The sequence below is a fragment of the Rhamphochromis longiceps genome, linkage group LG11 (assembly GCF_057381845.1).
Source record: "Rhamphochromis longiceps isolate RC_006_pf linkage group LG11, R_longiceps_female_GT1.1, whole genome shotgun sequence".
NCBI lineage: Eukaryota > Metazoa > Chordata > Actinopteri > Cichliformes > Cichlidae > Rhamphochromis > Rhamphochromis longiceps.
In genome coordinates, this window is record NC_140567.1 from 13,058,785 (window position 1) to 13,071,676 (window position 12,892).

At 36.5% G+C, this 12,892-nt stretch overlaps 1 protein-coding gene across 6 annotated transcripts in view; it reads right to left on the reverse strand.

Moving 5' to 3' along the window:
• Positions 1–12,892, reverse strand: part of LOC146658656 (RNA-binding motif, single-stranded-interacting protein 3-like) — a 132,991-nt gene that overhangs the window by 21,932 nt on the left and 98,167 nt on the right. The window lies entirely within an intron of this gene.

The following is a 12,892-nucleotide window of genomic DNA, read 5'->3' on the forward strand; positions in this document are numbered from 1 at the left end:
ATTAAATGAGAAGGTGTGTCCAAACTTTTGACTGGTAGTGTATATATTTAAAATATTCCATGATTTAAAAGCCATTAAGCTTGTATTTACCCTAAAGGAGACAAAGATCAAACAAGAAAGACCCGCCAACAAATACAACTGAAGTAAAGTCCTGGAAAAGGGGCAAACCCATTACTGCTGTTCACAGACTCCAAGTATTTTTTTTAACCTTTGTTTAACTAGGAAGTAAAATTGACATTAACGCCATCTTTTTGTGAGACTGTCCAGGACTGACATAGGCAGATTTAACCTGGCATGTTATTTCGTTTTATTCTCTCCCCAGTGGTAACTGAAATGAGCTCACCCACAGAAAATGTATACAAGCAGAGAGGGTTGAACCCAGAGCTCTGGCTCTGAGGCAACAGTGCCCAAGCATTCACTCGTGGCAATAGATTCTTAAAGTCTTAAAAATTTGCATATTATTAATGATTATGTTAATTCATCCAACTAAATCTAGGTAACTGAATGTAATTTTTCCGAACTCTTGAAATATAGCTTTAAATATGTTCTTCGGTTAAATCCATACATACATCAATTTTCTGCTGTTTATACAGGTGCTGCAGAGGCAGAAATTTAAGCAGAGATGCACAGGCTTTTCTCTTCCCAGAAACCTCCCCAAACTCTCCTTGGGGGAAACCGGAGCATTCCCAAGCCAAAGAGATACAATCTCTCCCGCGTATCCTGGCTCAACCCCAGGGCTTCCTCCCAGCTGGACCAGGAGTGGGCACTCCAACCTTTCTGATCGAGTACCACAGCATCACACTTATGCTTATTCTCATGCTAAGCGCTTCTTATTTGGCGTGAGGTGCTACAGTGCAGTGAGGTATTTGCTTCATAAAGACAACAGAACCATAATAAAAAAAAAGCAGAAATGAGATCCTAAGACCACCTAACCCAACACAGTCTCCACTTATCGCTGTCCTTAGACAATCTGTTAAAAAAAAATTAATCCAGAAGCACCTTTGACGTGGGCAAAAATCTAAAGGCTAAGGCCAGCCATCCGGCCAGAGTTGTGGGGTACTCCCAAGACCTGGCTCCAGAACGGGGCTCCCAGTACCCAGAGGTTTTCTTCTTTGTAGGGGTCTGGCTCATCACCTAGGCCCAATGTGCCTTAACCTCCTAGGACCTGGCGTCCACATATGTGGACATCACATTTTAAGTTATTTAAACCAAAATGTTTAATTTTGCTCTACTAGGGCCTGATATCCACTTACGAAGACATTATACTGCTGCTGTTCTATCAAAATTTTAAACGAATATCCTTATATGTGGCTCTCATTTTTCTTAGGAACAAAAATCAGGTAAAAAAAAAAATCTGGTAATTCTTTGTTTTTACATTCATCGGGTCCCAATCAGCCCAAATATCAAAGAGAAATTAAAAATGCATGCCATGGAAGAGTTCGGGTCTTAGGAGGTTAAAAGACTCTACCGAGGGCATATTGCCCTTGAAAGCACTAGGAACTATTCTTCGAGGTTGCATCTCAACTTTATATATGTTGTGTTGGCATACAGAGCAATTTTGTCACTGTCCAAACATTTCCACATGCAACTGTCAATCTGTCACAGCCACCAAGGCAAATGTAATTTCTTTCTAGGATGCAAAAACTCTGAAGTGCTATACTGCTTCAGCAGAGGCAAACTGTTGGGACAAGTCTTCTATTCAGCTGGTAAAGACTACTCTAAACCCTCAAACTGAATAAGTCACATACTTTTATGCACTCTTAAACCCTAACAAGCCGCATACTTTTATGCAATGCCTCTGTTTTTTTATTTTATTTTAATATATCCACAAAGTGAGGTTTTAACTCACTGATGCATCTTTGAAGAGGCTATAAGCTGGCACTCTGAAATTACTGTCAAATAGGATAAAATGGCAAATAAAGTCAAATCAGCATCAATGTGTGTAGTATCGATTTTTTTTTTAAAGAAAAGCAAAACAACAACAAAATCCAACTGCAAATTGCAATATCTTGAAGCTGGTACTGACTAACATTATGAATGCCAGAATAAACTATGCAATTATCTTGCCTACTTCAAGAAAAATATTTCTTCATCTAAGTAAAGTGAAAAATGAGAAGAGGTATTCTCAGTGGAGAAAACCATTTAGAGCTTAAAGACTGAGATGAGAGCTCTTTAGAATGCCTGGGGCCATGACGGGCACTCTAAGGGTAATGATATAAAGACGCATTTCCATTTGATTATAACACATTTAGAAGAACTTTTTCATTCAACTATGTTAACTTGATTTTGTCCAACAGGTCACATGGTGTAGCCTTCTGTTGTCATCCTTTGCTTTTCATCTTTCTGAATCAATTCTTGTCTTTTACCCGCTCTGCTTCATGCATTAAATGACCTTTACTTTTACTAAAATCACAGATAGTCACACGGATGCAACAATGGATGGACTGAAGATATTTGGGGGGAAAAGAAAAGTGGAAGACGTCAGTTCACCTACCACATTAAGTTTAAAGTTATTATAATCAATTATGATCAAAAATAGTTAAAAAATATCACATTTATATTTTTGATTAGACATAATAACTAACAAAAATACAATCATAAATTATAAGTTATTTCTTATTAGACACGTGTCCTGTGATTTCTATTTTTTAATGTGAAAAGCTATCTACCATTAACAGTGGCACTCAATTTAAAAATAAAGGCTGCATTTGTTATTTTATTTGTTATTTTTTTCCGCTCACAGCTGTGACAGACAGAAGGCTATGCTATTGATGGCAGATAATTTGTCAAGTTTATATTTGCGATACTTTGTCTGTGTTCTATAAAGACAAAAACATCAGTTGATTGAAAATAATTATACATTAATTATGTGTGTTTTGAAACTTTCTTTTTATTTTCCAGCTTTAGCACAGTTTGTTTTCTGGCACAACAGATGAAAACAAGTTTCTTTTATTGTTAGAATTAGTAATTAAAAAAACAAGTACCTAAACATGAGAATGGAGAATTGTAAAGCTTAGATGTCGTCACCCATAGATGTGACAGCTGGCTGCTAAAGGATGAAAAACAATCTTTTAATCTCAGAGTTTTTCTGGATTGGTTTTTCTTCATTAACGTTCTTGATATTCCTAACAGCAACATCCAGTAAGCAAAGCAGCAACATGACAACAAGATATTCCTGTGAGGCAACTACAGGAGTTGCAGTGACCTTATTTAATTGTGTTTATTTTAAGGCCCTGAAAGCAGCACACATTTTATCCACACAGACTTAAAAATGTAAAACATTTTTTGCTGTCAGCTTTTTATATACCTGATCTTATGAAATGACTCAAACATTAAACACCGGCCAGCTGCTGTGGGCCACCGTTTGCAAATGCATATGCATCAGTAAAGTTAGACCGATTTGGCTGCATCAGTGCTATGGAGCTGCTGCAGGGGTTGAATATATTAATCTGGGGAAACAAATTGGAGAGTTTCAGAAGCAGTTTCTGTTTTTAATAGATTTTTGTTCACTTTTGCCATCTCATTGGATACCTGGAGTTTAACCCTATTAAACCTCAGGTATCAATGATTTCATAATTCTGCCAAACAAACAAACAAAAGTAATGAAGAACAAAACTACCATAAAACACAAGTGAGATTTACTGGAACTGTGGAAACTAAGCAAATCCAATTATGTCAAAAGCCTGGATTTATACTTTTATATTTATATTTTGCATTGATTGAAACTGTATGTGCAGTATATACAGGGTGTTTCTGGTAAGAGTCGAGTTTTGCCAGGAGGTAGGCAACACTGTGCCTGGTTAATGTAGCGCAATCCATTGCCATTTCCTGATTACCGGACAGAGAGAGAAACACCAGAAGCAGCACCCAAACTTGGACAAACTGCTTCACACATGAGTATCTATAGATTGACATCTGCTGAACAACTAACAACGTAACAATAAAAAGATCCTAGTTATTTTTTTCCATCATGCTTTTTTAATTAGAAAAAAAATATCCCCATTGCTTCCAGTGGAGAGTCGATTTATGCCAAGCTGCTTGGCTTGTAATTTGCTCGAGGAACTTTTTATGATTTTATGGCTGTGTCAGTGTGTGCCTGCTTGAGTGAAGGAGCACAGAGCCAATGGCGTTCATATCATCCTGTAGACAACTGTTGACAATTTTTACATCTCATTTATTTAAACAAATGCTCGATCCTCTTTGCAACAGTGTCTACAAAATAAGGTGACATGAAACAGAAATGCAAACTTTTACTTTCCGACTTGTTATTTTAACAGGGAATAGAACATATGAATGTCCATCAGCATGTAATGATGCTGGAAGTTGGGAAAACTGCTAAAACTCACTATGCACATAACAAAAACATTACGTGACAATAAGTACAGATGTAAACTGTTCAGTTAAAAGTGGTCAGCATTAAACCACAACTTGGGATAAAATTATTTTCTGATTCTAAAATTCGTATAATTAGAACCTGCAAAACAAAGCAATCACAAAACTGCGACATGGGTAACTTGCAACTGGTGGGTTGCACAAAAGGTATATAAGGCAAAAAGCATTTTGCTTCCCAATAAAAACAAATAAATAATAAATAAAATAAACCCAAAGTTCACCAAAACTATTAGGTCCACACCAACTCTGATCAGAACAATAAAGGGTGAGTTGTTAACATGTGTGACGTAGGTCACTGCTTATTAGGAGAAAAACAGCAAGCATGTCTTTAGAAATGTTATAGTTTGGGGTTGCTTTGCTGCCCGCGGAACCGCATAAATTGCTGTCACTGACATGCATATCACAGAGTACTTGAAGATAATGTTAGACTATCTGTCTGACAATTGATATCAAACCAAAAGTGGCCCTTTCAATAGCATAACGATCCTACGAACAGCTCAAACAGATAAAACGTAAGGTTGTGAAAAGGCATTCTCCAAGCATGGACTTTAAATAGAAATGTTACATGGAGGTTCAAAATAAGCAGTACGTACAAGAAAAATCTCAAATATTTCACAACTGAAGGAATTTCAGAAAGCTTCTGCCTGAGCAAATGGCTACAACAAAATATTATTAATCTCATAAAGGGGGCAATAATGGCTTATGAGGGCCATGGGATACTTACTGTTCCACAAGAGAATATTCATTTAGTGTAAGTTATTAAAAAAGGCTGTCCATGGATGTACTGATGTATTTTATTTTTTTTTTAATACGGTAAGCACAAATTTGTAAAACTGGTCTTGCAAACCAGAATTTCAATGGAGCACCAAGTTTAAAAGATTGATTTACCTCCAAATAGATAGCCAGTGACAATGTCTTACCTCCAAAATATTAAATGGGTCTCTTATCATTTCTAATCTGTAAGTGATTGTGGTAAGACACACACAGCAAATATAGGAAAATTAATGACTTACTGCCCCTACCAGTACTTGTGTGTAGCACTAGAATATACAATATAAAAAAGCAAAAGAAATGTAAATCACTGCATTATCAACACACTATATAAAAAAAAAAAATTCAAGAAAAATATGAAATTGTAATATTGTAATGTACTAGTTTCAGGAGACGCCTGAATGAGCAGAATTATGATATCATGCATTTCTCCTGGGGAGGAAAAAATATGCACAATACACTTTGCAAATCATTTTATATTCATTCATGAGCACAACGTGACAAGTCATAAATAGTGAAGATGATAATGACAACAATGAATGTTATTTATTCCAGGGAGGTGAATCTAGCCGCCACTCAGTCAGGGGTCAACAAGTGCAATACATCAAGAGACAAGATTACCTGTAGGAAAAGCAAATAAAAGTGGTGCACCGCATTAATTATTCAGCTTGCTTTCACAGCTTCGTTTCCACAATCTGTTGTATTTCACAAGGGTGCTTTAAAAGAAAGGAGGACACTTTTAATTGCTAGTTTGACCCCTAATGTTCGTACTCCTCGCTCTATAAGACACAATGTGATGAATTTATGATGAATTTGGGTACAGCTGTGTCAGATCCTTTTGGGCATATCAAATTACCCAACGCTGTCATAAACAAATGCTTGGATATTTGGTTTAGATTGTTATCTTATTTATTTATTTATTTTTAACAGGACATGGGGGTGATGCAATAAAATGCAATTCTAATCCATTGACAAGAAAAAAAATGTAATTGCTGAATTCAGGAGTAACTTGAAGCCCCTTAACCAAAACAACATTCTTTTTTCTTAAGGCTTTTTTCCTTGTAAGCATAGAGCAGGCAGATAGGAGAAATATAGTTTTGTATGAGAACTCTCAGCTCAATTTCTTAGGTTTCAGGGGGAGGCATGAATGACTTTAATTAGAATCTGTGTAGGAGCTTGCCCCAGCAATTTAAGAAACCACTGAGAAAAATCCCTTGTAGCTAGTTAGTAGAGCTATCATTTAAATAACTACATGGTCAAATCCCTCCCTTATACTGTTACTACTACTAACAATAGTAATCAATTCATTTTCTTAGGTTTATAAATTCAGGATTGCAGTGTAGCTGAAGCTGAGCTGTGAGCCGAGAGAAGGCACCGGACAGGTCACCAGACTTTGGAAGTATTACACTTCTGAGAGACAATGGGACACACACACACACACACACACACACACACACACACACACACACACACACCCCTAACACAAATATCTTTGGACTGTAGGAGGGAGCCAGATAACCTGGAAGAAACCCAACCATGTAAACTCCATAAAGAAAGGTCACAGCTGGCTAGTGGATTCGATCCCAGTACTTTCTTGGTTGGAGGCATATATTTTTACTGTCCATCTTACGGGTTAAACTACACTACATGTTCATACTCGTCCATTGAAACTATGAAGCTCTCTGCACACAGTTTTTTTGTTGCTAATCTTGATGGCAGCTGTGGTGGTTTGAAGCACCTCAGCACTTGGTGATCGTGTAACTCTACGTGGTGTGCCACTTTATGGCTAAGCTACTGTAGGTCCTAAACACTTTAACATAGCACTCACACCACTTAAAATTGATTATGCAATAAGAGAAGAAATGTCACAATTTTATTGCAACAGTGCCATCCTCTTTCAGCACCACACTTATATTCAGTGACCCATTCTTTCAAAAATGCTTGTAAAAGCAGACTGCACTGGTAGGGGTTTGAGTCTGTAACCATGTGAAAGCAACTGAATTAAGAGCTAAAGCCCATTACTTTTATCCATACAGTGTATTATCAGTAAAAAAGTCATAGATCTTTTTCTTTCAAAGAGTTTTTACTATGAGCAGCATATCTGAGCAAAGTCAGTCTGTGAAAACTTGTGTATATATATTCTTTCTCTAAACTGCCCCCCTGAAGTAGCTTTTGGATGAAATCATATGTTCTTAAGGATTATTTTGTGGAGGCATTCACAGAGTGAAGCTGCACAGAATGTTAAAACTGTTTTACAAATTACACCTTTGTTTAATTTCTTTTTAATTCAAGTATTTCAAATTACTCTCTGCAAACAGGGTTATCATTTAAACTACATAATTATACTAGGCCTGATCCTTTTATTGCAGAGAAGACCACAGGACCTCAGTCCTTTCACTAAAAAGCTTGAATTCTTAGTGTTACTATCTGGACTTCACTTTGAGTTGGTTTTTAACTGCAACTGGCTATTTTGTATGTGCAAAAAAAAAAAAATCTTTTAAACTGCAAGACAAGAGTTGTGTGTTATTTTGAACAAAACTAACAAATTATTTGATTTGTCAACTTTTAGGGTTTTTACATTTATCCTTTGTTTTTGCTTTATTGTCATTCTTAGGTGATTCTCACCTGCATCCTTCTGAACAATGTGCAAACTAAACTACTCAACAACCAAAACTAAAAGGACCCAGCCACCCACACACTGAGCTACTATGATTTGTGTGTTGTTGTGTCAGTGTGTGTTTGTTTTACTAGAACTCAGTGTTACTAAGCAAGTACCTGCCAAGAGCTACATGATAAGGGAAAGTAATTACAGGGGAAAGAGAAACATTACAGTGGTCAGAAGATACAAGTGCCTGTTCTCACACACACACACACACCGGGGATTTATTTGTACTCATTAGTTAAGACTTGCAGCAGCAATCACCGTGCAATTGTTTGACTACAGTTTTCTTCTGTTAAATACAACCATTGCAACATGTTATCCATCCAATGCAAAAACACGACTAAAGGAAAAAAATGGCAACAATATCAGAAACATATAGTGCATGAATAAAAATAAAAATAATTGCCTCCTAAACCTAATAACATAAGTCTTTCACATCACTGTATAGGCCAACTCTTCTGTGCAGAATTGTTTGAATTCAGCCACAGTGAAAAGTTTGAGTATGAACTGCCTGTTTAAGTTCATGCCACAGCATCTCAGTAAGATTTAAGTCCAGCCTGAATGTGCATGTCTGATTGTGTCTGTATTTAGGTGAATGCAGTGGGGTTGAGAAAAAAAAGTGTTTTATTGATCTGAAATAAAGTTTGCAATCTGTGGCATTTTATGTTCAGCCAACAGGACTTGTTCATAGGTAAAAAGGTGGGTGGCTTGTACTGTGAACAGTGAATCACATACTGTTACCAGTTGCTGAAGCTGTGGGATATTGCAAACTGCGGTAGGGCACTAAAGAAACTGTTCAAACTCCAGCAGGGCAAACATACATTTATTTCAGCTCTAGCTAGAGGGACACATGGGAAGAAAAAGGAGGGAAAGAAAAGTATGAGGAAGGATGAAAGGTTATTCTCGATATACCTGGTTAGGTGCAGAAAATTATATTGATCTTAGCTTTGATGCTTCTAAGCCACGCATCAGTCTTTAGACAAGTAGAAAGACTTGGCTTATGAAGACAATAAGGGGTCTATCATATGAGTGGGAACAAATCCTTCAAATGGGAAAAAAGTTATTTAAAATAAAATCCAATCCATTAGCAAATATAGGAAGTCGCTCAGTTGGAAAATGGGATCCAGTCCCCAAATGTGGCTAAATGAAGAATCCACGAGAGGCTGAAATAAGTATGTATTTGTAACACTGTTACCAAATTGCAAAAAACAGCCAGGTAGGTCAAACAAGGTAGGCAAAAAAGTAAAGGAGGGTTAAATAAATGTTCAATAACACAAACAACCAAATGGAGTCAAAATGAAAGGAGAAAAAAAAAAAAAAAAAAGAATAAAAAGGGATGTTAACTCCACTGTCATACACATTAACAGACATAGGGAACAAAATGTGAACGTATTCAACTTACTAATATGAAACAGCCTTTTAGTCACATAAGAATAAAATGTATTGAGGCTGAGATGTATTTAATGAGGCATTATGCAAAGATGGAAGCAAATATTTTGCAAATATCAGAACCTGATGGCATCATTGTTATTTGGTCTCAGTTTCAAAAGCAGCACATTTTTATACCCATACTTGTGTCTGAGTGTTAAACAGTGCCTTGAAAAAAAACCATATGTAAGATTACAAGTCTCACAGTGCAATACTTCCACACAATCTTTTTCTCAGTAAAGCATCATTCAGTTTTTCCTCTATTATCAGGAACATCAAATAAAACTCAGTTTCCATTTATGAAAGCATTGAGCCGCTTCACCAGTGAATAGGGACTTAATGCCTCATGATCTTACGAGACATTTAAGGCTCCATGCATTTTTAAAGCTCTCTGATTATTATAAAAACTACTGAATGATAACATGCTAACTCAGATTTGGATTTGGTTCATTCTTGTCCCGTTTGCCTTATCATTACGGGAAGGCAGGACAAATAGAGCTATTAAAACTACAACAGTATACGCCATATCAAACAGTGCAAGAGGAAGACACACAGTGAAAGATGAGATAAGGAGAAAAAAAAAAAAGAGGGGGGGGGGGGGGGGGGGGTGACCACTGAGTGAACAAGAACTGTCACTGGACCAGTACAAATAGTGAGCGATTAGGATGTGAATAGTGTGTTGAGAGAGGAAAGACTTCCACCGCTGAAACCAAAGGAAACAGTGTTTGAAGTCAACATTGAAATGGTCTTCAGATTTCTTTACATTTATTTTTATTTAAATAAGCACTGATTTTAAATTTGTCAACATTTATTAAAGTTTAATCATGTCAAGCTTTAATATAAAGGGATAAGGAAGAAGAAGTAGAAACAGAATTATGTTTTCACCTCACAGTATGGGGACATAACATTATCAAATGTTAACACAGAGCAAACACCTACTGTCTGCACTTAATTTACATCTTAGATGAGAATCTCAAATTTGTGGCTGATGATTAGGGGTAAAGATGTTTACAACTTAATAAATACCTAAGGAATCTAATCTGTGAAGCAGAGATATAATTTAAGTAATTTAAAAAAAATTCACCTGCAAGCCACTTTGCAAACCACATCCACCTTTCATGCCATGGCAGTCATATCAGTGTCATATCAGATGCCTGCTGTGCTTCTGATATTCTGTGCTGTGTCTTAATGGTGTGGTTCCCTACTGCACAATAACTGGGAGAGATCCTTGAGATCAACCACAAGTTTCAAACCAAGGATCCTCTTCCTGTGAGGTGATAGTGCTAAACACTACATCCCTGTGTGTTCTCTGGTAAAATAGCAATGAACATCTTTTTGATCTGCAAACCCAGACTCTTTGAAATTCTAAATGAAATGTAAATAGAGCGAGACCAAAGTATAAACAAAAAAAAATAGGAGTCAAAAATCTATAAACTTTATGGTAAAACGGGCTAACAGAAGTCCTGGTCATGTGATCAATGTAAGCATTCATTCTGAAGCTTAAGAGTTAAATATTACTGTTGGCTGTGTGTAAGAAGCAGAGACTGTGGTATGAATCAGAGAAATACAGGCAAAAATCCACAAACATCCTCGTTCAGTGACATGCATGCATATTGTTGACTACACTGCACCAGCATAGATGCTTTAACCTTTGATAACATTTTTTAAGGCAACAAGTATAAGTAATAAGCAGACAAACAACAAAACAAAGTACAAAAGCCTGTCATAATGTCACAGCAGCATCTTTGGAAATGTTACAGACTGTCAGTGACACAGAACATAAATCTACAAAACCTGGCTCTGGAGAGACACTTTGTTCTTAAGTATTAAACGAATAAGCACAGTATGTGTGTCAAAGTCTTTTGTGGAGGAGTACACAGGCGGACGGGTTCTCCCAATTTCAGCGGTGTGGGAGTGCAGTAAAATTTAAGCATTCTGTACACATCCAAACACATGTGCGCACACACAGACAACAGATGTATAAAATGAGTAAACGGAGTAGATAACCCCGGCAACAACAAGCAATACACTCTTTCAGCGTAGAGGTCAGTGACTTGGTGGACTTAGCAACTGTATTTGAATGCAAGACTTGCACTGTAAACTAAGAGCTGACTATGAACTCAAAGTGTACAATCACCTTGTAAAAGTTGATACGTTCCACTGCAGTATTCACTTTCCTTCTTGTCTTGGTGCTTTACTGCTTCGGAATTGCACTCATTTTTATGAGTAAACAGGACTTTCTCACAATTTTACATACTTTAAAAATATTAATTTAATATTGGATAAAACTGTATGAATAATACTTTTTAAAAAGATTTGTTAAATTGACCTATGATTGTTGATCACACATGTGATATTCATCATGTTGACCTACAGCGAATCAAAAATTATAATATCACCTAAGAGATATTGGCTAGTATGTATTTGATGTGATTAGAGTGACAAGGTATACACCCACTTTCTTCTCCCTAAAGAACCTTTTTTTTTTTTTTGACTCTTACAGATATGTTGTTGACTTACAGAGCTATCCAGCAGTGGACCAAGACGTTACACATTCACCAACAGGGGACTGCTGAGCAAGCAGAGGACATCTTCTCCTTTCCTTCTTCAACATGCCATAAATCACACTAAAAATCACGCTGAAACCCTCTGGTGACGTTTTAATTTTGGCCAGGAGGAGACCGGCAGGTGTGTGAATGTTAAAGAGTATGCACAGCAGTGCCTCTGCAGGCTGGAGAAGCTGGATTTTAATGACCCGCTCATACACATTGTTTATTTGTAGATATTTTGTTTGAATGAGTATCTGCCCCAGGGAGGCTATGAGACCCCAGAGCTGATATTTAACATTTTTGCTTACTAAGGGGAGACAGATTTTTTATGCACGGTTAGATATTATCTTTTGTAACAAAATATAAAGGATCAACTTCAGTCTATGGCTCAACTAATATTAAAATAAATGAGCAACACAGAATACAGACAAAAAATGAAGTCTTAAAATAAAAAAAAAATGACAAGGAAAAGAAACTCAGGAGCAAAAAAACCCAGAACAGACGTACTGACAGAACAGACGTACTGACAGAAAAATTCTAACATACATTCACAGCTCATCAAGGAAAGAACTTAAAAGAAGTCAATTCAATTCATCCAAAAATTGTCTAAATTGAGGCTAAAAACTTGGTGAACTTTATAGTAACACTGCATAAGAGAGAAATATAAGCATAGTTCCTGCTGAAGTTAGCAATGCACTTAAGTTCAGTCCCAACCAATCGACTTAAAGCTGCTTTAAAAAAAAAGTAAAACTAAGTTGTGGGCTGCACACGCACCTGAAAATATTACAGTTTTAAGACTGACTACAGACTTGCGTGTTATACTGGATTAGTAATATGAGCAGCTCCTTTCACTTTGTGCATGATAATTTTATCCATAGTTAGCATGAAAATGCTTCATGTTACTCAAATATGCATCAATACACACTGAAGTATCATTAAATATATTGCAATTTGTCACATTAACTGTGGGCAAAAGTTAATAAATGTATAAATTATTAACATAATAATCCGTTGTGGGATTCCTCTTTGCAGCTTTGATTAAATGGACCGAGGCAACAATCTATAACTGTGATTACTTTGACAGCATATA